This window comes from Schistocerca cancellata, chromosome 8, assembly GCF_023864275.1.
Source record: "Schistocerca cancellata isolate TAMUIC-IGC-003103 chromosome 8, iqSchCanc2.1, whole genome shotgun sequence".
Classification (NCBI taxonomy): domain Eukaryota; kingdom Metazoa; phylum Arthropoda; class Insecta; order Orthoptera; family Acrididae; genus Schistocerca; species Schistocerca cancellata.
In genome coordinates this window covers 379308292-379335483 of record NC_064633.1, presented here as the reverse complement: position 1 = coordinate 379335483, position 27192 = coordinate 379308292, and positions in this window count along the sequence as shown.

Sequence of the window (27192 nt, the reverse complement as noted above, 5' to 3'; positions counted from 1 at the left end):
TGCACTACTTTGTCATATTTACAAATTGCTGGAAAGACTGATTTTAAATCGCCTATCACCTGCAATTGATCCCTCACTTATACCTCAGCAATCTGTATTTCGTCCAGGTAAAAGCTGTGCTGGACAACTGCTAAATCTCACACAGTTTGCCGCGACGGGTAGCCGTGCGGTCTGAGGCGTCTTGTCACGGTCCACGGGGCTTCCCCCGTCGGAGGTTCGAGTCCTTCCTCGGGCATGGGTGTATGTATTGTCCTTAGCGTAAGTTAGTTCAAGTTAGATTAAGTAGCGCGTAAGCTTAGGGATCGATGACCTCAGCAGTTTGGTCCCATAAGACCTTACGACAAATCTCCAAATTTTTTCACACAGTTTATAGAAGATGGCTTTGAAGGTCGGAAGGTGACAGGAGTGGCATTTGTCGACTTATCAACGTTGTATGATACGGTCAGTCACCAGCTACTACTAGTCAAGCTCTACAATCTGATCAAGATTTAGGTCTAAGCAGACTCATAGCCTCCCTTCTGCAGAATCGGAGGTTTTTCTTCGGCTTTCAAGGAGAGCGCAGTCGATAGAAACTACAGAAGAATGGCCTCTCGCAAGGAAGTGTTTTATATACACGAACGACCAACGTATAGCCCCAAACACCAGGAGCTTCTTATATGCTGACGACCTCGCTCTAGCCACCCAGAGCATAGATTTTGAATCGGTGAAGAATAACCTGAAGAATGCCCTTGAAGATCTATCCAGATACTAGAACAAAAACCAGCTTAAATCAAACCTTTCAAAGACCCAAGTGTGTACTTTTCATTTGAGAAACAAGGAAGCCATTCGAAAGTTGAAAATAGTATGGTCGGGGGTCGAACTGGAACATTACGAGACTACAAAATACCTACGTGTGACACTTGACAGACCTCTCACTTTAAGAAGGTACTGCATGAAATGCAATTCGAAAGTTTCCACCACGAACAGTCTCCTAAGGAAACTGGGCGGATCACAGTGGGGTAGTCAACCTGAAACAATCCGAACATCTCCTATTTGGTATAATTCAACTCACGCCAAAGAGGTAGATGTAGCTCTCAACGGTACCTGTAGAATTATAACTGATTGCCTGAAATCCACTCCAGTCGAATGGCTATACCACCTCACAGGAATAGCACCACCACCCGTTCGAAGAGAGATAGCTGCGTACAAGGAAAGAAAGGCAGTGGAACAGCAAGCTACACATTCTCTGTATGGCAAAAATGTTCAAATGTGTGTGAAATCTTATGGGACTTAACTGCTAAGGTCATCAGTCCCTAAACTTACACACGACTTAACCCAAATTAGGACAAACACATACACCCATGCCCGAGGGAGGACTCGAACCTCCGCCGGGACCAGCGCACAGTCCATGACTGCAGCGCCTGAGACCGCTCGGCTAATCCCGCGCGGCTCTGTATGTCCGTGAGCCGCATCCACAACGACTGAAGTCAAGGAAGAGCTTCCTTAGGATATCAAAGGAACTTAGAACCATTGTTGAAAAAGCTAGACTACAACTATGGAGGGCTATGACCTACCTTCCCTCTCGTAAGAAAAGAGTTGTTGAAGCTTTACGTCCAGGCTATGGCGAGGAATGGACAACTTGGAAGTCCCTGAATAGACTGAGATCCGGAGCTGGAAGATCAAAACTTAACTTGGCAAGATGGGGATACACTGATCCAAATGATATTCGGTGTGACTGTGGAGAAGAACAGACAGTTCTGCACATGCTTTGCTGTGGATTGTGCCCAGTCTCCTGTACAAAAGATGATCTTCAACAAGCAACAGAAAATGCACTGGAAATGGTCAAGTTTTGGTCAAAAGTAATTTAATCATAACTGTGTGAAACGTATGTACATGTTCCTGTATGTTTCTGACACGAGTATAATAATTTAAAATTTTTGAGAACAGTGAGCCTGTCCTCGTTCAAAGCAGTAGTTTTGTAATTTCAGTGTATAATTACGTGATAAGTAGGTTATCTTTGAGAATTTTTGGACGATTACTATTAACTATATTTTCGTAAGTTACTGGTGGGAGTGTTTTGGATGCATAATTTATCTCGTTGCGTTTATGGTTCACAGTTCACGCAAGAATACATCACCCCTGAATTTCATTGTGTATCAAACCATATAAATGCGCATTTTTTGAGAATTACTGGAAGCTACCATTGTCGTTTACATAATCCATGAGCAATTTGTAGTAAATCGACTTTTTGATTTATTCACCGTAGCATATATTCCAACTAATATACAGGGCTATTACAAATGATTGAAGCGATTTCATAAATTCACTGACTTATTCATTGACTTATGGTCACGGCACACTACAGATACGTAGAAAAACTCATAAAGTTTTGTTCGGCTGAAGCTGCACTTCAGGTTTCTGCCGTCAGAGCGCTCGAGAGCGCAGTGAGACAAAATGGCGACAGGAGCCGAGAAAGCGTATGTCGTGCTTGAAATGCACCCACATCAGTCAGTCATAACAGTGCAACGACACTTCAGGACGAAGTTCAACAAAGATCCACCAACTGCTAACTCCATTCGGCGATGGTATGCGCAGTTTAAAGCTTCTGGATGCCTCTGTAAGGGGAAATCAACGGGTCGGCCTGCAGTGAGCGAAGAAACGGTTGAACGCGTGCGGGCAAGTTTCACGCGTAGCCCGCGGAAAATTGGCTCATGCCACAACTGGAGACCGACAGCGCCGACTTCATCTTTCAACAGGATGGTGCTCCACCGCACTTCCATCATGATGTTCGGCATTTCTTAAACAGGAGATTGGAAAACCGATGGATCGGCCGTGGTGGAGATCATGATCAGCAATTCATGTCATGGCCTCCACGCTCTCCCGACTTAACCCCATGCGATTTCTTTCTGTGGGGTTATGTGAAAGATTCAGTGTTTAAGCCTCCTCTACCAAGAAACATGCCAGAACTGCGAGCTCGCATCAACGATGCTTTCGAACTCATTGATGGGGACATGCTGCGCCGAGTGTGGGAGGACCTTGATTATCGGCTTGATGTCTGCCGAATCACTAAAGGGGCACATATCGAACATTTGTGAATGCCTAAAAAAACTTTTTGAGTTTTTGTACGTGTGTGCAAAGCATTTTGAAAATATCTCAAATAATGAAGATATTGTAGAGCTGTGAAATCGCTTCAATCATTTGTAATAACCCTGTATTGTGTTACACCTAGATTTCCCTTATGGAGAAGTAGCCTTATATATCATCTGCACCTGTCGTAACTAACTCTGTATTCTAGTTTGCAAGCAACTATAACCAACAGCAAATTTTTTTAGGAAACTAGTAATTTTTACCGCAGGCTTTTGTGTTGCTTTGATAGAAAACTCATTTTGTGTATTTGCTTCAATTCATGTAGGGAATTAGCAACTTTTTAGGTCGACAGATTAAAAGATGATCGACTTAATTTAAAGTTATTTTTTCGCTTTCTCGTAATACACTGCACCAGCCAAAATGCAGTCTCACCGAGAATGCTGTTCTCGAACACAGGAGGAATTGGCTGACGTTCGGAAGCAGCTGGAAATCGCTCTGACTACTGTCAAATCGCATCTCGTGGTCGTGCGGTAGCGTTCTCGCTTCCCACGCTCGGGTTCCCGGGTTCGATTCCCGGCGGGGTCAGGGATTTTCTCTGCCTCGTGATGGCTGGGTGTTGTGTGCTGTCCTTAGGTTAGTTAGGTTTAAGTAGTTCTAAGTTCGGGGACTTATGACCACAGCAGTTGAGTCCCATAGTGCTCAGAGCCAGAGCCACTGTCAAACGTTGGCAGCTGCTGTGCTGGAAGAGCTCCCATTATCCGAAAACTGGAGAGTGGGTAGTAATACCCAAACGGCGAGGTACTGGACCTGTATTTTTGGAAGAAACCTAACGTAGTGACCGTTATTGTTTAACAATCCACGATTTCATTGGCGAGCAAAAAAGAAGACGAAATCCACTGCCGTACTCATGGTTTCAGTAAGATGGAACTATTGCGCTCACAGCTATGCATCTTCTGAAAAGAGAACGTACCGTCTCAAAAAACCTGTGGCCATATCGCACAGACTTTTTTCGTAGCGAAGTAGCAGCCTCTGTAGTGTGTCGCAATCGCCCACTCTCGAACTAAAGTAACTGCGTACACGAGAAGCATAGCGCAATCAAATCCGCACGATATATTTTCCATAAAATTGGGCTGCTTCAGATTTGCATAGCCGGCCGTGCATATGATTTACAACGCTGGCCAATGAAATCGCGGATCGTTAAACGATAACGGTCACTAAATTGTAACTGAACAGCAACTTTCTGAACATCCTGTACGTATAAGTTCACCATGAATATCGTTGACAAGCAGCGTCAGAGGCTCAATATGAAGAGATAATAGTACAGTTAGTTATCGCACATATAATACTCAGTACTTGTTAGCAAAATGCTGCAAAATAGTAATGGGAGACTGGAACGCCATTGTGGGAGAAGGGAAAGAGGGAAACATAGTAGGCAGTCATGGTCTTGGAAAGAGAAATGACAGAGGTGAATGGTTAATTGACTTCTGCAGGGAAAGGCAGCTGATAGCGGCAAACACATGGTTCAAGAACCACAAGAGGAGGCTCTACACTTCGAAATCACCAGGGGATAAATACAGAAACCAAATAGATTTTATACTGCTAGAAGAAAGATACAGGAATGGAATCAAGAAGGTGCACACATTACCAAGTGCAGATATTAATAGTGACCACAACTTACTTATGGCAGAAATAGAAATAAGAATGAAAAAACTGAAGAAGGCGACCATGGTGAAGAAGTGGGATCCAGAGAACAAAGAACAAATTGCAGAAATGCTGTCTCGGGGGTTTCTAAACACATTACGAGACAAAGAAGCAAGCACCTGACAATGCCAACGAGTACTGGAATATGCTGAAAGAAGGAATCATTAAAGTAGGACAGCAAAATATAGGATATGTAAAAGGGAAAAGGTAAAAAAAACCATGGGTCACACAAGAAATGATTTCCAAGATGGAGGAGAGAAGAAAATTGAAAAACAAGAACACTGAAGATGCAAGAAAGATATACCGAAGGTTAAATAATGAACTGCGAAGAGAAACAGAGCAGGCTAGGGAAAAATGGCTAAAAGAGGAATGTGTGCTACTATGGAAATTTTGAGTAAAGACGAAGAGGTAGTGTACAAAGATCGTGACGATGTCCTCCAGAGATGGGAAGAATATATAAAAGAGCTATATGACACAAATAGCAAACCAGAAACTCTGGAACTTGAATCACACAACAGTGTAAGTGATGACGAGAAAGGACCAACCATCTATAATGAAAGAAGTAAAGTCTGCCATAGCTCCAATGAAAAATGGCAAAGCGATAGGTACAGATACAATACCGGGAGAAATACTAAAATGCTTGAACCACGATGGAATAAGAGAAATATTGAGGTTATGTAATAAAATATTCGACAGTGGTGAGTGGCCTGAGGACTTTCTGACAACAGTAATGATTCCATTACCGAAAAAACAAGGAACCAAACAATGCAGCGAGCACAGGACAATCAGCCTCATTTCACATGCAGTCAAAGTTATGTTAAGAATAATTAATAAAAGACTTGAAAAAGTAATGGAGGAGAATCTTGGCGAGGAGCAGTTTGGCTTTAGACGGAAAACGGGTACCAGAGATGCAATAGGGCTCCTACGAATCTTGGGAGAAAGGTTTATTGAAAAAGGAAGAGACCTATATATGTGCTTCATCGATCTAGAAAAGGCATTTGACAGTGTGGTTTGGGACAAGCTGGCGACTATAATGAAAGGAAAGAGAGTGGACTGGAAAACCGGAAGACTTATAAACTCATTTTATCTTAATCAAAAAGTTTCAGTTAAAGTGAGAGGAGAAAGTACAAATTGGATCAGACTAGGAAAAGGAGTAAGACAAGGATGGTGTTTATCGCCTACTATTTTCAACCTCTACTTGCAAAATATGATTGACCAATGCTCATTAGATGACAAAGGAGTAGAAATTGGAGGAAGAAGAGTAGGGTGTTTGAGATTTGCTGATGACATGGTCCTTCTAGCCACAGGGGAAAGAGAATTACAGGATTTGGTGGACACCATTGCAACTAACGGAAAAAATATGGAATGAAAATTAACACAAATAAATCAGAAGTATTGGCACTAGGAGGAAATAAGGAAATAAAAATTATGCTGAATGGAGAAATACTAGAACAGGTGCAAAATTTTAAGTATCTTGGAAGCAGGATAGACACCGACTGGAAGTGCATCACAGATATTAAAACAGGGATAGCAATGGAAAAAGAGGCGTTTTATAAGAAAAGGAGAATTTTCTGCAGTGGTCTGGACAGAGAACTCAGTAAGAGACTCATAAAATGTCTTGTATGGAGTGTTCTTTTAAATGGCGCTGAAACATGGACTATGAGGAAAAAAGACAGAGAAAGGCTGGAGGCTTTTGAGATGTGGACATGGCGGAAGATGGAAAGAATAAGCTGGATGGACAGATTAAAAAATGAAGAGGTACTGAGAAGAGTGGGAGAGAAAAGACAGTTACTAGATGTAATAAAAAGAAGAAAAAGAAATTGGATTGGGCATATATTAAGAAAGAATGACGGACTGATAAAAACAGTTTTAGAAGGTTATGTAGAAAGGAAAAGGAAGCGAGGAAGGGAGAAATTCCAGATACTGGATGACATGATGGACGGTACAACATATAGCAGCCTTAAGAAGGAAGCAACGGATCGCAGAAAATGGAGAGGCAAAGGACCTGCTAATATAGCAGATAACTGATGATGACTTCTTAGCACGATACCTACTTACAAGTGTACTTGAAAAAAATGATGCAAGACCCTTAGCATTACTTGGGAGGAAAAATCTAGAAATACGAGCTGCAGGTTCACAGTAAAGCTGTAATTCTCTTGTAAGTAACGTTTATCACAAAAGAATGCCAAAAAAATATATAGTAATGCAGCGAAATGAACTCTCGTTAGTCTGTTTATCATATTTGCGAGCCTTACATCAAGAATAAATTGTAAAAATAGATTATCCACTGAAGGAAGAGTGAGAAATATTTTTGTTACGCGAGTAATGCTGTGCCATGTTTTGTAAATGTTGAGCGTACGTGGTAGCATAAAACACAGAATGACGCATGGTAAAGTAGTTTCCAGAAAAGTAAACAACGCTCGCATACCGCACATGCAAAAATGTGTTAAATTTGAAGTGCATAATACAAATACAGGCTAATTCGTCACACTTAAATACACGCCACTGCACCAAATCAGTAGCGAGTACAAAACGAGGGCCAAAGGGAAAGCAAGATAATCTGTGAAAGCCATCTGAGAATGGCTTTTGTAATAAATCAGAAACCGATAATGGTTTGATTTGAATAAACTTCTTTAAACCATACTTGTGACTGGTTGATGTTTAAATTACAAGGATTTATTTGTTTGTTTCATTTCGTAACGACACGTGGTCCATATCTGTCAGAGTGATATCATTGTCGAGGCACAATGCGCGGGATTAAAAGTGAAAGCATTGCGGATTGTGACGCTGTATCTGTAGGCCTTCAAGTCAGAAGCGCTATCGCGCCATGTCTTTGTCTGAAAGACTCCATCTCTGTTGGAAACTATTATCTGTCCCGAAAAAGCTGTTTGGCAATAGGTGAGATTTCACCAGAGGACATAGATTAGCAGTCGTGAATGGCCTATCGTGTTTTCAGTTCAACGACCCTCTAAATGAGGCTTATCGGGTGTCAAAAACGCCGAACAAAGCGTCTCTACAGCAATGTCGTCACAGAATGAGTGATGGTATGTGGTGTTGTTAAAATGACGTTAGTCATCAGGAGATAGTAGTCGAACCGTAAAAATTGGCTGATTCTGGCACTGACCAGTCTCCAGAACACGTCATATGCACTGAAGAAGCCATACAACTCAATTAAATAAAGAAACAAGACGGCCAACTGTTGAGATTTATCTGATCCCGAACATTTATAAAGTGTTTCCCCTTTTCGTGACTAACTTGATGTACTACTTTGCGTCTCATACATTTCGCCATCTTCTGGGGAGTAAAATTATTCTTACACGAAAATCGTTTTTGTTGAAAAATTTCCTACTTCGTTCACCACGAGCTAAATAATTCTTTATTCCCAAGCAGTTTCGATATCCAGGTGATCCAACCATTTCAAAGTCATTTATAATAGCAACTTACATGGCAAGATTAAAACAGTGGTGTAAAATAACATAAAATCTATCGTACATCAACTGTTAATCATCGTTCACATATCACTGTCAGCTTGCTTCCATGTTTTTGGACAGTGCCATTTTACATACTGGCGGTATGTAGTGCGTCTCCACTCTAAAAGTTGCTCTGTTACCGACGATGTGGCACAGTGTCGAACGTCTTGTGATCTATTGACACAGAACCACCACGGATTCAGAAAATATCGCTCTCGCGAAACACAGCTGGCTCTTATTCACATTATGTAATGAGCGCTGTCGACTGGGGAGTCCGCTGAGTTATGGGCGGAAGTTACTATAAGCGAACTGGGAGCGGTGTCCATTTCCAGTCCAGGGGCCAGAACTGGCAATCTTCCTGAAAGAGGCAGATTGAGGTCTATTAATTAATGACTTTGGAGGTAAGTTTAGCGCAGTCTTGCGGGACAAAACAAGACTGGCGAACCTTGTGTAGACTTATTACACGTGTGCAGCAGTGTAGTGTATTAATTCGGGGCCGTAAAAACGATTCTAATGAAATTTGCGGAATTTGCTTCGCGCACTGCACATCACCAAGAATGCGTGGTTTTTTGTAATACAGTTTTAGTATATATTATAGGCTTACGTAGATACGTCAAATGATTTGACACTTGGAACCGTAATTTAAAAAATTTGTGAGGCTTCTATCAATTCTCTATTTTCGTCTTAGTCTCTTCCTTTAATCCGCAACTGGAGGTTCATTGTAGTTGGGTGTCCTTGGGAAGCCGTGTCTTGTGTAGAAGAATTCCTCGTTCGTCAGGCTGCTGCAGTGTTTTTGCATGGTCCTGACGCGCTGTTGCTGCGTCTTGATATTGATAGGAGGCCGTCGATTTGTTGTTGTTGCTAAACCGTTTGTTGCTGACATTCACCAAGGCTTTTAAAAGATTGTCTAATGCAACATTCATGAAGATTTCTTCGTAGTTTGGTATTTTCCTCGATTTTTTTCAAGCTGGCCCCAAAGATAGTAGTATTTCTCAGCTTGTCGCAGGTGGGCGATTACCAATGTGGTGGCTGATCTCTTGCAGGCAGTACGCCAAGGGTCCCGGGTTCGATTCCCGCCGTGTTCACGAGATTTTCTCCGCTCAGGGACTGGGCGTTGTGGTGTCATCATCATTTCATCCCCATCTCCGACGCGCAAGTCACCCAATGTGGCGTCGAATGCGATAAGTACTTGCCTTCGGCGGCCGAACTTCCCCGAATGGGGGACTCCCGGCCCACAATGCCGTACACTCATTTCCGTTTTTTGCAGGCAGTGAAACGTCTTTAAGTCTGATGCCGTGATTGTTTTTGTGTTGAAATGGTTTTGCGCTGAGTATTAGTTTACTAGTCTCGCAGACGTCTGCTACCATTCGACGCAAAATCATGCGCTCCAGCGTGTCAGGTTCACTGCGCGTGTCGCAGGCGTCTGTCCACATCACGTGTATGTCTCCTACTTATTCTTTGATCAATATAGTCCTATTAACAATTTTGCACCATAAGCTGCGGCATCCTGCTGATAAAAAACGCGCTGAGACGTTTTGTCACACGGAAGAAGCATTTCAGTAAGACGAGGACCCATATTTCAACGTGGTATTGCGAGGTGCCGGGGCTAGCAGTGTATTTAACACTAAATTCTTCTAGAATCTACATATGTAAATGATGCTCAAAGCCCCCCCCCCCCTATCCTAACTCCGACTTTTGCTTGTACATGGATTAGAAGGAAACGCGAACTGACTGTAATCGACCCTGCAAGTGGAGTAGAAAAGAGTTTGGCACCTGCAATAATTTTATTTGATAAATAAGTTAAATAAAGGAAAGTTTCATTAATGTAGTGAGAAATGATAGGGTTGGTCTACCGATTAACAGAATGAAAGTTCTGTCCAAAATAACAATATGATTGTCAAAGTAATAAACAAAACACATGAAACATTTACAATACATCAAATTGGCTCAAATTGGATATTCAAATAAATGCTGTAAAGGTGAAGTTGTCCCTAAACTGGTATGTGGAGCCAATTCCTTGCAACTCAAATCTTAAGAGAAACACACAGCCAACCCAACATTAATTGCTACTACAGTAGTGAGAACTCAGACAATGAACACCCAAGACAGAACAAAGTTAGAAAAGACGAACAGGCGCGCTCTGCTGAGCTCTGATTATCGCCTAGCAAAATAGCCTGCTTTGCCGGTGCTGCGGACGTACATTACCAAGCTGTCTTCTTAACTGCATGACACGATCTGGCGTACCGGAGGCAATGGCTGGTTGCTTCGACGTCCCATTGTGGTGATGATAATGTCGCGAGTATACCTCGAAACAAATTATCCTGGTCTGGTTGTTCCAGACTAAAGACTTCCTAGCAACACAAATGCGCCTCTGAGGGAGACGAAGAAGGCTCGCCACACAATCACTGATTGTACAGTGATTGATTTTAACAAGCGAAGTCACACAGTAACTCCGATACAGTCAACTTTAGCCAAAACTGCTCAAGACAGACAACATAGGCCGCTTGTACGCAGAACGCTCAATTGTCAACTGTACTCGGAAAGTTACGTTGAAGTCGAAACTTCAGCAACTTCGTCAAACAGTTACAATTAAATAAGAGTATCCTAGACAGCCAACGGAAGGCAGGCTGTCCAGTGCAGCGAGAGCTCAGTCTTGTAACCTACCCCGACTGAAAGGCGAGAGCCGACTCCCCCCAGAGCACCCGTACAAACCAAACACAGAACATTCCCGCCCCCACGACAGTGGCTGTGGTTAAACATTCCAATCAGCAACTCTAAAACTGGCGGAAAATTCCACTCTATTGCCGAAGCACTACCATTCCACCAATGGAGATTCTTGGCGCCAATTTCTGTGCCGATTTTGCTACGTCACGGAGCTATGCCCTGAGCGAGCCAATCACAGTTACGATTTTGCAGAAAACGCGGGAATTTGTCCTCCAAGACTGCCTGGGGACACAAGTCATTCCCACGCCTCGCTGGTAGCCCGCCAGAAAGTGTTTTCGCTACGTTTCTGCGAAGTAACGGAATCTCTAGCCCAGCCACTCCTTCAGGCCCCTGCGGGCGTGTCACCGCCGCTATTATGACATTGTCGGCGTCTGGAAAGTATTCACTTGAGTCCCTCACACCCGTTGGTTTAACCCTTCCAAGATCAGCAAAGCCCGCCTGTCACCGGACCACCCGGGTGATGAGAGATGCTGCGTAGGAAGTCCGCATGTCAAGGAATAGCAACTTTTCACCGCATGCAATTAGAGAGGAAAATCGAATTACTCAGAGTAAGATAGAAATATGAGAGGGGGCTTCTGCCACCTCTCAGTATTATTCCATTTTATGTTCTTGATGTCCCATATCTTACAGTTTTAACCATATCTGTCGATTGTTGACTACTGATTAGAGCACTGCCTCTTGAAACGTGTTAAACACCTACATGTAGAGCTATTTTCAGCAAGCCATCTTGCGGTGCGTGGCGGAGGGTACCTTATGCACCACTGACATTTCCCCTCTTTCCTGCCGGCCGCGGTGGCTGTGCGGTTCTGGCGCTGCAGTCCGGAACTGCGGGACTGCTACGGTTGCAGGTTCGAATCCTGCCTCGGGCATGGGTGGGTGTGGTGTCCTTAGGTTAGTTAGGTTTAAGTAGTTCTAAGTTCTAGGGGACTTATGACCTAAGATGTTGAGTCCCATAGTGCTCAGAGCCATTTGAACCCTCTTTCCTGTTGCAGTCGCGAATGGTTCGGGGGAAGAACGATTGCCGGTAAGCTTCCGTGTGTGCTCGAATCTTTTTATCTTAATGATCTTTTCGCAAATATATATGCAAGAGGAAGCAATAGATTTGTCGACTCTGCTAGGAAAGTGCGCTCTCTGGACTTTAACAATAAACCACAGAGTTTTGCAGAATGTATCTCTTGTTGCGTCTGCCGTTGGATTTGGTTGAGCGTCTCCGTGACGCTTTCGAGCTTACTAAACGATCCTGTAAGGAACCGCGCTGCTCTGCTTTGGAACTTCTCTGTTCCCTCTGTCAATCATATCTGGTACGGATCCCATACTGAAGTATTGGTCACGCAGGTTTTGTAAGGTACCTCCTTTGTTTCCTGAGTATTCTTCCAATGCATTTCAGTATGGAATCTGTCTTTCCTGAGATTAGGAGCACTTACTATGTACCTACATATTTAGTTTGATGTTGATGCTACATCAGAAAATTTTGTGATCTGAAGATGGCAGTAGCCAAAACCGGTAATAGTGAAGAAAAAAAAGTGATTAAGACGGACCTGTAAAATTAAGTGCCAAAAATATGATCATAGACTCCTTTTCAGACTTTATGTATCCAATTAATAGGATTAGTTTTATGTCACGTTTCCACTTCAAATCACTCCGTACACATATTTCCAGATATTTTATGAAATAACTGCTTCTAGTGGTCGTTCTGCAATCATGTAATCGTACAATAGTGGGCATTTCCGTCTTTGTAAACACGTTACGTTGCATTTGTTCATGTTGAGAGTCAGTTGTCTTTCCCTGCACCAAGCGTCGACCTTCTGCTATTCTCTAACGGTATTCTGATCCGCTATAACGACTTCTCTGTATACAACAGCTGCTCCCACGAAAGACGCACTTTTAACAACCCGTCGGGGTATGTCCGAAGTTACTTTCATGTACGAAAATTTCTCTCTGTTGAGAATTGTATCCTGTGTTCTGTTTGCTACAAACTCTTCAGTCCACCACAGAGTTGGTCTGATATTTCTTACGCTCGTATTTTCTTCATTTGGCAGCAGTGCGGAACTATATCGAATGACTTACGGAAGTTAAGGAAGTTGATCGTCGGAAAAGCATGTGCCAGGCTGAGACTCATTGGAAGAACCCTAAGGAAATGCAATCCGAAAACAAAGGAAGTAGGTTACAGTACACTTGTTCGCCCACTGCTTGAACATTGCTCAGCAGTGTGGGATCCGTACCAGATAGAGCTGATAGAAGAGATAGAGAAGATCCAACGGAGAGCAGCGCGCTTCGTTACAGGATCCTTTAGTAATCGCGAAAGCGTTACGGAGATGATAAATAAACTCCAGTGGAAGACTCTGCAGGAGAGACGCTCAGTAGCTCGGTACGGGCCTTTGTTGAAGTTTCGAGAACATACTTTCGCCGAGGAGTCAAGCAGTATATTGCTCCCTCCTACGTATATCTCGCGAAGAGACCATGAGGATAAAATCAGAGAGATTAGAGCCCACACAGAGGCATACCGACAATCTTTCTTTCCACGAACAATACGAGAATGGAATAGAAGTGAGAACCGATAGAGGTACTCAAAGTACCCTCCGCCACACACCGTCAGGTGGCTTGCGGAGTATAGATGTAGATGTAGAATGTGGTCTTAACCTGGGCGCCGGTTGAATTAGGGAGATAGCCCTCTTTGAAAACTTCAAAAAATTGATTTCTTGGCTCAAAATTTTATCAGGAATGTCCACTTTATTGTAGTGTTCAACCCACGTTCGGCAGACACTCCGCTATCGAGTTTCAAGGCGATTTTGGGAAAAGTGTCCCGGCGCGCTGAGCGCACGTCTGAAAACACTCGAAGCATTCATCACTTTCCGAAGAAATTGACGACATGTTATCGGATGGCTTGTTGGAACGATGCCTTACTTGTTACACTCAAAATACCAACGAAAGTTTGAACGCTTGCGCCTGGACGATGTCTCTGAAAACCATACATAACAGGAAAAAAAAATAGTCGAAATCTCGGTCAGAGTGATAGCATGTAACTTCAATGACGGCATAACAAACATTATGGAAAGTATCAAAGTGTTCGAGCTTGAGGACGAGCCTGTTACGACTTTGTGCAAAAGCGGACAAAAACGTATCGAGGGAGCAGAGCAGTGGATGTCAGAAGCTGCCACAGAGGACTGTAGGACCACAATGGTCACGAAGAAGATGGAGGAGGACCTCCTATTGGATCTGGAAGGATTGTTATATGCTTGAAGGACAGATGACTGGAAGGATGTTTGACTCAACTATAAAACATGTTACCCAAAAGTGTAAACGCGGTTTTCTCGAAACTGTGCTTTTCAAATTTGGGGGAATCATAACTTTAGAACGGTACGCGCGATTTTGATCGGATTTTGATGCCAGCATTCTAAATTGAATTCTCTGTCAGTATACATTGCTATATCTTCGAAAGCCTATTTTCGATGCACGCTTTTCTCTCGATGTTTTCTTCTCTTTTTTTTTGGGCAAAATACGAAGAGCCGTCAAGAACATACGCAACACTTTTTTTGTAAGTAGGTTGGTTGTATTGACGATTCCAATACACCACATTATTATCCATACTTTTGGCCACAAAACCTGATTTTTCAATGCCGCTGCCTTACGTCATCTAATCTGGAGGGCCTGTGTATCCTTATGATACCACTCTACCGATCTACTTCGGAGCCAACGCCTTGCTGCATCAATAACCTCCGCATCATCCATTTATTACTTCCTGCGGAGTGCATCCTTCTTTGGGCCAAGCAGATGGAAGTCGGAAGGTGCGAAATCCGAGCTGTGGGTTGGATGAGGAAGAACATTCCAGTGATGTATTCTGAGCTTCTCTCGGGTGCTCAGATTAGTATTAGCCTTGCGTTGTCACGGAGAAGGAGAAGTTCATTTGCATCACCTCAACTGGGAGATCCTGCCTCGGGCATGGGTGTGTGTGATGTCCTTAGGTTAGTTAGGTTTAAGTAGTTCTAAGTTCTAGGGGACTTATGACCTAAGATGTTGCGTCCCATAGTGCTCAGAGCCATTTGAACCATTTTTTGTGCGACCTTGTTGCGATGATGACAGATGTCTCACCCAACTACTTATCATGCTTCTGCTCACTGCCAGATCTCTGTACTCAGCGTCTATGAATATATGCGATGCGCTGATTTCCCGCCGAAAGAAACTCAATGACAGCTCTCTGCTTGACATGCACTTTCGTTGCAGACGGCACTTTGAAGGGTACGTATAGCACCGTCACATATCTGAATTTCATGAAAGTATAGGTGCTGAATCGGGAACATTCCACCATGTCCGACATCAAATTCGGCATATTTTCATTTGAAACTGACCAAGAAAAAGAAAGTGTTACATTATTTATTAACCGCCCACTCGTAAATGGCATTTTTCCGACACGTCACTATTGTGTTAGAACTTAATATTTTTCAGTTTGCTGTATAAGCTGATAGAAAATATTCTAAACATGCTTATAAAAAATTATTTTGTTACAGGTCCAGTTGGAGGGCTTCGGATATTTCCGCCGCTGAGCAATGTATCGGCTGCAAGGGGTCGTTTCATCTGGTGCAGCGGTTACAGGGAGCACCCGATGTGTACACAAAAATTGCTTCTTAAAGACAAAAGTGTAAGGGATAAAACCAGATAATCAGATTTATCATTACTATTTTTTACTAGAGAAAATGACGAAAATCACCTGTTTCTCATGCGTCCATAGAAGATTAAAGTAATTGATTAAAGTAATTGAACGCCACTAGCTATTACCGCTGTGGGTTGTTAAGGACGGAGTGGTGCCGCTTGCCAAAGTACCGCGAGATAAGAGCGGAGGTGCGTGGACCCGAGGCGAGGCGAGATGTGGGCCGCGGCGGCGCGCTGGAGTGCCTTGACCCCGCGGCGCCGCCACCTGGCGAATTTGGCAATCGCGCTGCGCATGCGCCGCCCGCCGACCCACTGGCAAACCCGGCCGGCAGCTCTCTCGCGAGATAAGGCAAACGCCCGACGGCGAATTGGAACGGCATGGCCTGGATATGCGAGGACGCCGTGTCGAAACGGCCGCCCCCAGCACCACGTGCCGATTTATCCGGGCCGCCTTGTCACTCTTACTGCATGTACAGAAATTTCGTAATCGCAGTGCGCAACTGATTTCATGTGTAACATGATCCTCCGTTTTTCGCAAACTCGAGACATCGCATGAAGCTTAATAAATGGGAGGCTTGTGGTGTTTCCGTTATTCGGAGCTGGGGTTCTACTGTTCGCGACTTCCGTTCCTGACCGCTTAAACGATGATAAAAAATTTCTAGCCCAGTTGAAACGACCACCAACCAAGGTCTAACACGCAAAATCCCCAAATATGTGCAATAACTAATGGTTGTTCATTTCTCGCCCGAAATAGAGGGTGTTCCAGGACGAATGGTCAATATTCAGGAATACGACAGAAACACTCATTTGAAGCACGAAACATAATATGGACCTGTGTCCTATTCAGAACGGTTTCCGAGATGAACACGTTTACAAGTACTAACAGTGGACTCTAAATTGAACCCTGTGGGACTCCACTACTTATTCAGTAGAGGAGAGGTTTTTCACTCTAGCCCATAGCTCTTAAAGTATGCATTTTAGAGCCCATGTTTATTGGACATTTCTTACTAATTTTTATATAAGGAAGCTGCCCTACGTTTGTCGTCTTTTTTGGACACCCTGTATACCTGACATATCTGTATGTTCCAAGAAATAAACAACTCCTACCCAGACTGTAGCGCCTAGAACCGCACGGCCACTCCGGCCGGCGTACCTAGATAGTCCGTGCAGTTGCTATAACGCTGTGTCACGAATGGCTCATTGTTTAACGCACCTGCCTAGTAAGCAGGAGGTCCCGGGTTCGTATCCTGGGCCGGTGCACATTTTCAGTCGTCGTCCCTGATTCCGCCTAATGTCCCGATGCACCAGACCCCAGAAATTCCTTTCATTTCCTTTCTTCTCCCCTCGAACTTCAATGTACATGTAGTTAAATTAATCATTACACTTCAACATTATGACTCAAATATTTCCAAATTACCAATGGGAACGACGACGTACAAGGAAAAACAATTTTAACCCTGTTCTTGAAATAAGAACCGGAGGCGTTGCGCCATGAAATATCGTAACTAATTTTTAAGTTATTCACTTAATATTAATATCCAGTTCAGTCAAATAATCTACGCTGGTGCAACACATATCATTACGTTAGTCCGGTACTTGTGTGAAACAAAGACTGGCGTGTACGTAATGTATGTCAACTCTTCAGTAAACTGCAGTATCTCCAGTCGTTCTTCGGCTACCTGTCTGATGTAAACCTGCCGTCGCCATGTACGCCGCTACGGCCGCATGGAGGAGAATTATTGTACTAGAGTATTTATCAGAAAAATTTCTGCAATATTTATCCGCCATTTGTAGCTTACGGGAAGGTTTACTGTCTTTTGGTTCAAAAAATCGATTTTTTTAAAATTGCCTTTTTGGATCCATAAAAGTGTTTAGAATCCATCCTGTGAAACGGTTTTTCGAATACGGAACGGAAATGTTTGTTATTCGCAGTTGAACAAAAAAATGCACCTGCCTGAAATCGGCCTTTTTCACGCACCAGTTTTTTCTTTCGAAGGACGAGTTATTATACCGGTGCTTGGGAGGAAAAACACAAAATTCAAATGAAAGTTTGAACACGAGTGTTTGGAAGTTAGCCCCCAAGCAATTGCATTTTGGTGCGAAGACTGTGGAGATTGCGACTTCCCGGGCAGTGAGCAGCTTCAGCGAAGGGTATTCAGCAATTCTGAAGACCATGACAACGATGGACGTCACCCTGGGACTCAATTCGACGCAGTTCGCCAAGCATTGGGACGACCACCGGATTCAAGCGGCCGAAAACCGCTTGTCACCGGCCGTACGAGCGGCTCTGGAGCAGCGCAGAATGGCCCAGATCGAGCAGAACGCCCTGTATGAGGAAGAGGAAGGACTAGTTTATGGACCCGGAATAGCAGATTGAACGTAAATTGCATAATATTGCATTTACATGTAGTCAAAACTGCAAATGTGTTTTTCTCGAAATGACTTTTTTTTTTGATCGCATAGTATGGTAAATTCAAATCTACTGAACCGATTGGCATGATTCTTTGTTTCCGACGAAGCTAAGTAAATTCTCTAGTTGTACCACTTTTATTCCGATCCATCAACTATAAATATTTTTACTATTTTTACTTGGCCGAAAAAGTCGAAAACTCTATTAACAAAACACGTTTTTTTTTCAAATGGCCTCCATTTTGTTTCCTATGGTCCAAATAACGTAAGCGAGGTGCAACTCCTAAAGAATCTTATATAATTCGCTAACGTCAACTCAATTTTGATTTCAAACGAGCCGGCTGACCTGTGACATACCACGCGTGGAGGTCTACATCGAAATTTTGTTTAGTTCCGACAGAACTTCCGCCTTTGCTCTTCGACATCTCCGGTCGAAAAAATTCCAGTTTGTAGAGGAAATATCAATAAACATTTTGATCAAATTTGACATTTATATCTGTAACACATCTTTAGAAAAAAATTCTCAAAGAACATGCGTTTTTCGGGCCACAGATAGTAAACCTCCCCTCAATTCTGTCGCTCAGCAACTTTTATTTTACAGCACCCTAGCTTTATTATCGGAAATAAAGTGGACCTTCTTATCTCGAGAGCCAGCAGTGGGACCCAATCTACACCTCGTGCCGATCCCCAGCTGGGGATGCAGGTCCGCGGCGGAAGTCCAGTGCTATGGTGGAACATTCACTTGGCATCCATGGGAACTATGGTAGTAACCGAAGTCAGTTTTACAGCTGTGGGCACCACGAACATCATGCCGATCCACTTGCATCCTTTCATGCTTGTTATCTTCCCCGACACCGATGGCAACATCCAGTAGGATTATAGTCCGTGTCACGAAGACACGGATCGTGACAGTGACCTCAAGTAAATGTCTTGGCCACCATACTTGTCTGATCTGAACCCAATGGCACACATCTAGACACTGTCGTACTTTAGCTCCGCACCCACAAAAATACCGGCACATAATGCACGGGAAGTGCGTCATCTGTGCTTAAATATCTGGTAACGTTGTTAGGCATATGGTCATAATATTTTTGCTCATCAATATAACTGGTGAAAGATCATAGCCACATACTGTGAACAGAAATCAGTGCCGAATGACCTGAAATGTGCTTAAATCTTTTCCTATTCAAGACTAATGTTTTTTTTTCTAAGTCAATAGTTGCACCCTACGTCACTTTTATACACGCTATAATAGTTTTACCTTTTTTGTGCGACTTGTCGTTTCTTAACGCTAATGAACCTCATGGCAGTAACTCATACTTTTCCAGCTGAGTTTGCTCCATCTGCTGTTATGAAATTAGAACTCCTTGTTCGCTTCTGATAATACTACGACACAGTTCTGTGTGGTGTACTATTTCTTCTAACTTTGACAGCTACTCATTTAACTAAGTGGTCAGTTTGTCAGTAAAGAAGATAATGCAACAAACATACCTTCAATGTTCTTAATAATATATTTTATGCTTTGTGTCACATCGCATTCACAGGAGACAAGGCCTGTCTACCCAGCACCTAGCTTCACCTGCTCCAATGGCGATCATGGCAAGTAGTCGCTATCACTCAATAACAAACAACATTGGGAAACGTTACGCCTACGTCCGTCAGCGTACGAAGTGACGTTTTTTGCGGAAGGGGTGGCCTATTTGCAGACGCCAGCGCCAGTAACTTCGATGCTCAGTAGCGTCATTGGATGACTTTTTCGGACACGGGTTCCCACGCTCGATAGTCATGATACATTTTGTCCACAATGGCAATTTCTGATGCTAGGGACAATTTTCACAGAAGGTAATTCACCATACTAGTTGCAGCAGTGCATTTATAGGAACTGCTAGAATGCGCGACCATTGACCTGTACGCATGCAGTACATCTTCAGATCATTGATTGTCGTGTTCGTTTGAAGATTCCTGGCATGTCCACAACGATACCAGCAGCGAGAGCAGTTATAGCGACAAGGTTTTATGCTGTTTCCACAATTGTTTCATAACCAGCTGTTTCATGTACCCCCAGAGGAAGAAATCCAGACGCGTGAGGTTAGGTGATTTGAGTGTCACCTTGCCCAATCCTTCGACTCCCGAAGATGGCTCCCTGATGGTTCCTCACAGCAGTGCTGAAATGTGCTGGCGCACCATCGTGCTGTAAGTTCACCCTTCCAATCGTCAGCAATTCTGGCAACCTATGTTTCAGGAAGATGCGGTATCTCCGTCTGTTGAGGCAAAGTTGAGGAACATGTGGTCCAATCAATCTGTCGCTGAGAATTCCGGTCCAGACATTAACACCAAATCGGCGTTGATGAACACGAGGTCGAGTTCCTCGTGGATTCGCATGTGCCAAAAAGAATGTGTACTGTGGATATTTGATTGTCAGTACACATTCCCGGTCAGCGATCCGACACAGCCGTTTACATCAGCACCAGTAACAAAATGTTGCCTAACCGTATGTTGCTTATCGAAATATATTTGTACTGATGTTCTCTACTTCTTGCATTAATAAGAGCAAATAGTTTCGGAAATCTAATGTTTGTGTGTACTTGCTCCAAATATTTTTTAGATCCTTCAATATACTTATTCGTATATTAATGATCAAGTTCCGGCTACTTTCGGTTCCCCCTTACCACATTTGTGGCTGATATTTTAGTTTATTTTTCGTTTCTTATTCTGGGATGGCGGAGAAAGATTCACTTCCAGTCGAATCTTTGTAATAAATTCCACGTAAGAACTTTTGCAGGCATCAACAGGCATTGTGGGCGCCAGATAAGTGCACTTTATCTAAAGTAACTGAGAAAGGTGACGTTCTGAATGGAAAACAGAAATCTTGCCGAGTATGTTGACCTCAAATATAAATTTTAGTATTAGGAAGCAGTTTCTGAAAGTATTTGTCAGAGCGTAGAAGTATATGGAGGTGAAACATGGATCATAAGCAATACAGACAAGAAGAGATTAGAAGCTAATGAAGAGGCGCTTCGCAGGGGAGATAAGAGCTTGAGACATAACTTGCAAAAAGAAGGGATAGGTTTATAGGACACATCCTGAGGTACCAGGAAATGATTAATTTGGTAAAATAAGGATGACTGAGAGGAAGACAAAGCCTTGAATGCTCTTAGTTTGCAGCAGTTATCCAGAGATGAAGAGACCTGCGGCGGACAGACTAACGTGGACAGCTGCATAGAAATAGTCTTCGGACTGAAGACTTCAAAACAATAATAGAAATTTTTTTTGTCTATATAAGGATAGAATTTCATGTTCATTCTCTTACCTTTTACTCGCACCACTTCCTTTAATTTGTTTGGCGCGTGTCTGGATCGGTTACGGAGTTTTGCTGCCAGTACTTCGCGTGACTCGAATAGAATTACCGTCCCAGCGGAAATAAAGTATTGTTCGCGCTCTGTGCATTGGTCGCACGCGTGCCTCACAGGTACTGCAATCATCTGCGAAGGTTAGAAACTAGCGTACGCTGAAAAAAGTACAGAACGAAAAAAACACACTTCATCTAGTTACATATGCCGTAATTGCGGAAGAGGACGAGGAGGCACTCTGAAATATTGAGACTCAACACTGGAGTTGGTGGCACTTTTTTTCCGCGCGTAATACCCGGTCAGCGCCCCAAACTTCAACGAGATTCCATATTTATGCGATGAGCAGGTATTTTTCGAAGAATAAATTATGAACCAGGCACGAAAAGAGACCGACGGGTATTGCTGATGAGCGAAAGAGGAACTATCTGAACGTTAAAGCGAAAATTGGTGTTATTTGTACTGCAGCTAGATCTCTCTTTATAGATCGCCGCGATGAGAAAACTCTCGTTACGTAAACGGGAATATAAGGCACCAAAGTAAAATACCGTTTCTGGAAGAGTGTTGACATGTTTCCCAGCTATTACTGCATATGATTTACAAGATTATGTGTTGGTGGCACAACATTTGACAGTTTCTTTTAAGTCTGCTTCGTAAAGTCTCCTGACGATTAAGAAACGTATCTCGCTTGCCAGATAAAAACGACAACAATTACATATGCAGGGTGTTGCAAAAAGGTAGGGCCAAACTTTCAGGAAAAATTCCTCACACACAAAGAAAGAAAATATGTTATGTGCACATGTGTCCGGAAACGCTTACTTTCCATGTTAGAGCTCATTTTATTACTTCTCTTCAAATCATATTAATCATGGAATGAAAACACACAGCAACAGAACGTACCAGCGTGACTTCAAACACTTTGTTACAGGAAATGTTCAAAATGTCCTCCGTTAGCGAGGATACATGCATCCACCCTCCGTCGCATGGAATCCCTGATGCGCTGATGCAGCCCTGGAGAATGGCGTATTGTATCACAGCCGTCCACAATACGAGCACAAAGAGTCTCTACATTTGGTACCGGGGTTGCGTAGACAAGAGCTTTCAAATGCCCCCATAAATGAAGGTCAAGAGGGTTGAGTGAGGTCAGGAGAGCGTGGAGGCCATGGAATTGGTCCGCCTCTACCAATCTGTTGTTGAGAAGCGTACGAACACTTCGACTGAAATGTGCAGGACCTCCATCTTGCATGAACCACATGTTGTGTCGTACTTGTAAAGGCACATGTTCTAGCAGCACAGGTAGAGTATCCCGTATGAAATCATGGCGGTGAATCGAGGAAGTACAGTACATACTGACGAAACTAAAATGAGCTCTAACTTGGAAATTAAGCGTTTCCGGACACATGTCCACATAACATCGTTTCTTTATTTGTGTGTGAGGAATGTTTCCTGAAAGTTTGGCCGTACCTTTTTGTAACACCCTGTATACATATGATGATCAACACAATGGAAATACACGGTAAGAAAGAAAAGAAACGACGCACCACGAAGGAGTTATGCAAACTGCTTACAAACTGATATTCATACAGGTACTGAGGGAAAACGCAAAATTGTGAACTTCGGCCGTCGATGGATGAATGATTTTTTCGTTTGTGGGGCGCTCAACTGCGCGGCCATCACCACCCGTACAAAGTCCCAATTTTTTCACAGTCCAGTTTTTTTACACAGTCCAATCTAGCCGCCGTCACGAATGATGATGATGATGAAATGATGAGGACAACACAAAATTCAAGTCCCCAGACAGAGAAAATCACCAACCCGGCAGGGAATCGAACCCCCGATTCCGTGATACAGAGGCAGCAACGCTAGCCGCTAGACCACGAGCTGCGGACGTGCATGAGTTAGTGACGCTGAAGTGTAATTTCAGCGGGAAGCTGGCAGGGAAAGTAAACAGAAGACATGTTGGCACGAAGGTATAAAGTCTTTGCGAATTTCATTCCGTCTACCCAGTTAGGCATTAACGAAGTCTCGCAGATTGACGCGTGAAGAATATATGCAGATATCAACCTTTAAGAGAGGACGTGTAGTTGGGCTCAAAAGCTGATTGGGAAAATTAGCGAATACAAATGTTTGAGCGGAGCGATGTTGGCAGGAATGGGTGAACCATGGCCGAACTGTGTCAAGACGAAAGCTATTGACCTAGACAGGCTGCGAGGTGCAGGGGCTAGCAGTGTATTTAACACTCAATTATTCTAGAATCTACATATGTAAATGATGCTCTAAGCCCCCCCCCCCTATTCTAACTCCAACTTTTGCTGTTGCACAAGGATTAAAAAAAAATACGCGAACTGACTCTAATCAACCCTCCCAGTGGAGTAGAAGAGAATTTGGCACCTTCAATAATTTAATTTGATAAATAAGTTAGATAAACGAAGGTTTCATTAACATAGTGAGGAATGATGGGGTTGCTCTACCGATTAACAGAATGAAAGTTCTGTCCAAAATAACAATATGATTTATTAAGACTAAACACAAAATAATAAACAAAAACACATGAAACATTTATAATACATCAAATTGGCTCAAATTGGATACTCAAACAAACGCTATGAAGGTGAAGTTGTCCCTAAACTAGATTGTGAGGTTTAAGACGAAGTGGGATATGGAGCCAATTCCTTGCCACTCAAATCTTAAGAGAGACACACAGCTAACCCAACATTAATTGCTGCTACTCAAGACAGAACAAAGTTAGAAAAAGACGAACAGGCGCACTCTGCTGAGCTCTGATTATCACCTAGGAAAATCCCTATCTGCCAGTGCTGCGGACATACATTACCAAACTGTCTTCTTAACTACTGGCGTACCGGAGGCGATGGCTGGTTGCTTCGACGTCCTCGACCGAAAGGCGAGAGCCGACTACCTAGAGCACCCGTACAGGCCGAACACACAACATTCCCGCCCCCACGACAGTGGCCGTGGTTAAACGTTCCAATCAGCAACTCGAAAACCGGCGGAAAATTCCATTCTATTGCCGGAGCACTACCATTCCACCAATGGAGATTCTTGGCGCCAATTTCTGCGCTGATTTTACTACGTCACGGAGCTATGCCCTGAGCAAGCCAATCACAGTTACTATTTTGCAGAAAGCGCGAGAATTTTCCCGCCACAACTGCCTGGGTACACAAGTCATTCCCACGCCTCGCTGTTAGCCCGCCAGAAAGTGTTTTCGCTAAGTTTCTGCGAAGTAACGGAACCTCTAGCCCAGCCGCTACTTCAGACCCCTCCGGGCGTGTCTTGTGACAATGTCGGCGTCTGAAAAGCATTCACTCGACTTCCGCACACCCGTTGGCTTAACGCTTTCCAGATCAGCAGGGCCCGCCTGTCACCGGACCACCCGGGTGACGAGAGACGCTGCGTGAGAAGTCCGCGTGTGAAGGAATAGCGACTTTTCACTGCATGCAATTAGAGAGGAAAACCGTAAGATAGAAATATGAGAGGGGGCTCATGCCACCTCTCAAGGCAAGAGAACTTGAGGACCAGTCAGTTTTCATACAGGAACACAGCGCCCAGGATTCGTCATTATTATTGTCGATTGGTCATGGAACTGGTGCTTCAGTGACCACAAGGACCATTAACAGGGGGCTAAGCTCACAGCGCCCCTTGCGTCGACTAACTTTGACCTCTGTACATCTACAAGCCCCTTTGTAGTAGTGTCCGGCACATTCGGCCTGGAACGTCACTTACTGGAGTAGAATTGTCTTCAGTCAGCTAAACACAGCTTTCCGAAATGCCTTCACAAAAGAAGATGAAGTAAATATTCCAGAATTCGGATCGAGAACAGCTGCGAACATGAGTAACGTAGAAGCAAATATCCTCGGAGTAGTGAAGCAACTTAAATCACTTAATAAAAGCAAGTCTTCTGATCCAGACTGTATATCAATTAGGTTCCTTTCGGAGTAAGCTGATGCATTAGCTCCCTACTCAACAATCATATACAACCGTTCGCTCGAGGAAAGATCCGCACTCAAAGACTGGAAAGTTGCACAGGTCACACCAATATTCAAGAAAGGTAGTCGGAGTAATCCACTGAATTACAGGCCAATATCGTTAACGTCGATATGGAACAGGATTTTAGAACATATATTGTGTTCGAACATTATGAATTACCTCGAAGAAAACTGTCTATTAGCACACAGTCAACATGGGTTTAGAAAACATCTTTCCTGTGAAACACAACTGGCTCTTTATTCACATGAAGTGTTGAGTGCTATTGACAAGGGATTTCAGATCGATTCCGTATTCCTGGAAGTTAGGAAGGCTTTTGACACGGTACCACACAAGCGGCTCGTAGTGAAATTGCGTTCTTATGGAATATCGTCTCAGTTAAGTGACTGGCTCTGTGACTTCCCGTCAGAGAGTCCACAGTTCGCTGTAATTAACGAAAAGTCATCGAGTAAAACAGAAGTGATTTCTGGCGTTCCCAAATGTAGTGTTATAGGCCCTTTGCTGTTCCTTATCTAAATAAACGATTTGGGAGACAATATGAGCAGCCGTCTTCGCTTGTTCGCAGATGATGCTGTCGTTTATCGACTAATAAAGTCATCAGAATATCAAAACAAATTGCAAAACGATTTAGAAAAGATATCTCAATGGTGCGCAAGTTGGCAGTTGACCCTAAATAACGAAACGTGTGAGGTCATCCACATGAGAGCTAAAAGGAACTCGTTAAACTTCGGTTACACGATGAATCAGTCTAATCTAAAAGACGTAAATTCAACAAAATACCTAGGTATTACAGTTACGAAGAACTTAAATTGGAAGTAGCACGTAGAAAATGTTGTGGGGAAGGCTAACCAAAGACTGCGTTTTATTGGCAGGACACTTAGAAAATGTAACAGACCTACTAAGGAGGCTGCCTACGCTACGCTTGTCCGTCCTCTTTTAGATTATTGCTGCGCGGTGTGGGATCCTTACCAGATAAGACTAACGGAGTACATCGAAAAAGTTCAAAGAAGGGCAGCACATTTTGTATTATCGCGAAATATGGGAGAGAGTGTCACAGAAATGATACAGGATTTGGGCTGGACATTATTAAAAGAAAGGCGTTTTTCGTTGCGACGGAATCTTCTCACGAATTTACAATCACCGACTTTCTCCTCCGAATGCGAAAATATTTTGTTGACACCGACCTACCCAGGGAGGAACGATCACCATGATAAAATAAGGGAAATAAGAGCTCGTACGGAAAGATATAAGTGTTCATTCTTTCCGCGCGCTATACGAGATTGGAATAGTAGAGAATTATGAAGGTGGTTCGATGAACCTTCTGCCAGGCACTTAAATGTGATTTGCAGAGTAGTCGTGTAGATGTAGATGTAGTTATGTGTCCCGTTTTGGACTCAGCCCCGATGATCAGCTAAGATGTGTCTGGGCACGCCCTGGACAGCGTGGGGCCATACGGACCGACAGCCAAGGTGAGGGTCTGGGGTGTCATTTCTTTTCATACCATGATCCCTTTGGTTGCCACACGGCACTCTCACAGCACAGCGGTATTCTGCGCCCCGTTTTGTTGCCCTATATGGCAACTATGTTGGGCTTACATTTCAGTAAGATAACGCCCGTCTGTCGACGGCGAGAGTTCCTACTGCTTGTCTTCGCGCTTGCCAAACCTTACCTTGGCCAACAAGGTAGCCATATTTCTCTCCATTTCAGAACGTTTGGAGTATTATGGGCAGGGCAGGGATTTTGACGATCTAACCCGCCAGTTTGACAGAATTTGGCGTGGTTTCCCTCAGGAGGTCATCCAACAACTTGTCAATCAATGCCAAGCC